Below are 2,464 nucleotides of genomic sequence, written 5' to 3' on the forward strand. Positions count from 1 at the left end.
TGATGATGACCAAGGAAATGAAAGTTCACAGAAATGAGTGGAAGAAGTAAATAATTCTAATTTTGAGAGTAATTTTTTCAATTGAAACGATAATAATTTTCTGAATGAAAATCAGGGTTGAACATCAAACTACCACGACGTTATCAATGATACACCAAAAATCCATAAAGATAGAATGATTGAGGTTGATTTCCTTTCCTTCTATTCTAGACCTTATTTTCGACCAGCTCCACGTGGCAAGCGGGGAGCTCCCCAGTTCAAGGGGCGTGAGGAAGGCGTGGAAGCTCTCGTTAGCGCCCCCAGCTCCCTAGTTCTAGAGGCATGAGGGAGACGTGGAAGCTCTCGTTAGTGCCCAGCTCCCTAGTTCCAGAGGCATGTGGGAGGCGTGAAGCTCTCATTAGCACCCAGCTCCCCAGTTCGAAAGGCGTGAAGGAGGCCTTACTACCCTACTCATTAGCGCCCAACTGCCCTCGATTGTTGTTGTTGGCTCTTGTTGCACGCCCATGATGACCATCACCGAATCGCATTCCCTTTTGCTGCATCAGCACCATCCATGTAGGTCTTTTTTATATTTTAAAAACTTTATTTTTACTTCTTGTGCATGCCCATTGCTACACCACCACGTAGGTTTTTTTTATGTTAAAAACATTTTTTTTCTTGTTGCAGGTTTCTTTGTATATATCCAAAAAAATTTGATATACGTTGGTATTACTAACTACTAGCAAGCACTGATAAATTGACGCCTGCTTACTTTATTGCTGAGAGAGTATTTTAGACTTATATTAAAATATTCAATTCTATGTGATTATTCTATTACATTAAATAATGACTGTTTTTTTAGATTAAGAAAAAACCACTGTGTTGTTGTGCATGTAATTAGAAAGGGGTAACAAATCATAATCCCTTAATAAAATAGATTTTTATTTTAGATTTTTGGGCAAATGTAAGTGACTTTGAGACTGCTTTCTAATTCGTGTATTTTATAAAGACGGAGAAAGAGACAGATATTAAAACAGATGTATGTAGATATATATATGAATGAAGATATTCAAATAGATGTATGTATATTTTTTAGATGTCTCTAAATATATTTATATATTTGTATATATATAATGTATGGAAATATATATTTATATTTATATATAAAATGTATGTATATATATATATATAATGAATATTTACATAACTATATATCTAAATAAAAATCTACATCTATATATCTATGTAATGTATGTCGATTCGTTTAAAAAAATGGAGATATGTATATGTGGGTGTGGGTGTGGGTGTGTGTGTGTGTGTGTGTGTGTGTATATATGAATAAGAGATAGATGATAGAGAGAGAGCGAGAGAGATAGAGAGAGAGAGATCTAAATATATATCTATATCTGTATATTTATATTTGATGTAATGATTATAGATTTGATTTAAATGAATAACTATATCTATATATCTATATATATGTAAAGAGTATAACGTAATGTATGTAGATTCTCTTTTTTAATAGAGATATATAAATAGATAAATATATAAATAACTATATCCATATAGATATATTTGAATTTTTATATGTATATAATTTAAATATGTATATTTGAATGGTAGGTCATTTTTATTTACAGAGAGAGAGATTAAAATAAATTTTTATTTATCTATATCTATCTACTATTCCTTACATTCAAGCGGTTGTGCAAGCATGCAAAACACATAGAGTTGCATAGCGTAGCATAGCAAGCTGGGTATAGGCACATTAGAGTGGTGCGACAAACGAGGCAAAGCGCATGGCAAAGCAAGAAAATAGCACACTACTAGGTGAAGCCTAGCTCGCACAACAATCAAAGATGCCAACACAGCAAGGGAGCAAAAAATGCAACTTGGAGGAAGAAAGCGTAACATGGAAAAAGAAAAAGAGTTGGTGCTCCTTCATCTTCTCCTCCTTGATTTTCTTGCCTTGATTAGCAAGTTTTAAAGACTTGGAGGAGGGTTGGGAGTCATTTGAGTGAGCTACTATAGAGGCATTTATGGTGTCTATGGTGGTGCACGCAAAAGCCTTTTAGATTAGCCACCACATACGCAAACGCAAGTGACAGTGAAAGTGGGAGCCTAGCTTTAATAAGTAGAACTAATTAAGTAAAGGATTTTTACAATGATTGACGCTGGCTAGGTAGTAGCTACAATGATCAACATTGGGCTATGGATGTGTGAACAAAGGATTTGTACAATGATTGACGTTGGCTAGGTAGTAGCTACAATGATCAACATTGGGCTGTGGATGTGTGAACAAAAGCCCACTACTAGTCCCAGCCCTAAGTTGGGATGAATGGACGTCATACTAGGGGTTGTTGTTGGTTGTACGAGCCCTCCGTTTAGAAGATTAATGAATGCAAAATTGACACATTGAGAAAGTCATTCTCTTGATCCTCCCACTAGATCACAAGAGAGCATATTATTACATATTGAATATGTA

The sequence above is a fragment of the Cibotium barometz genome, chromosome 40 (genome assembly GCF_041138505.1).
Source record: "Cibotium barometz isolate CiBa-2024 chromosome 40, ASM4113850v1, whole genome shotgun sequence".
Taxonomy (NCBI): Eukaryota; Viridiplantae; Streptophyta; class Polypodiopsida; order Cyatheales; family Cibotiaceae; genus Cibotium; species Cibotium barometz.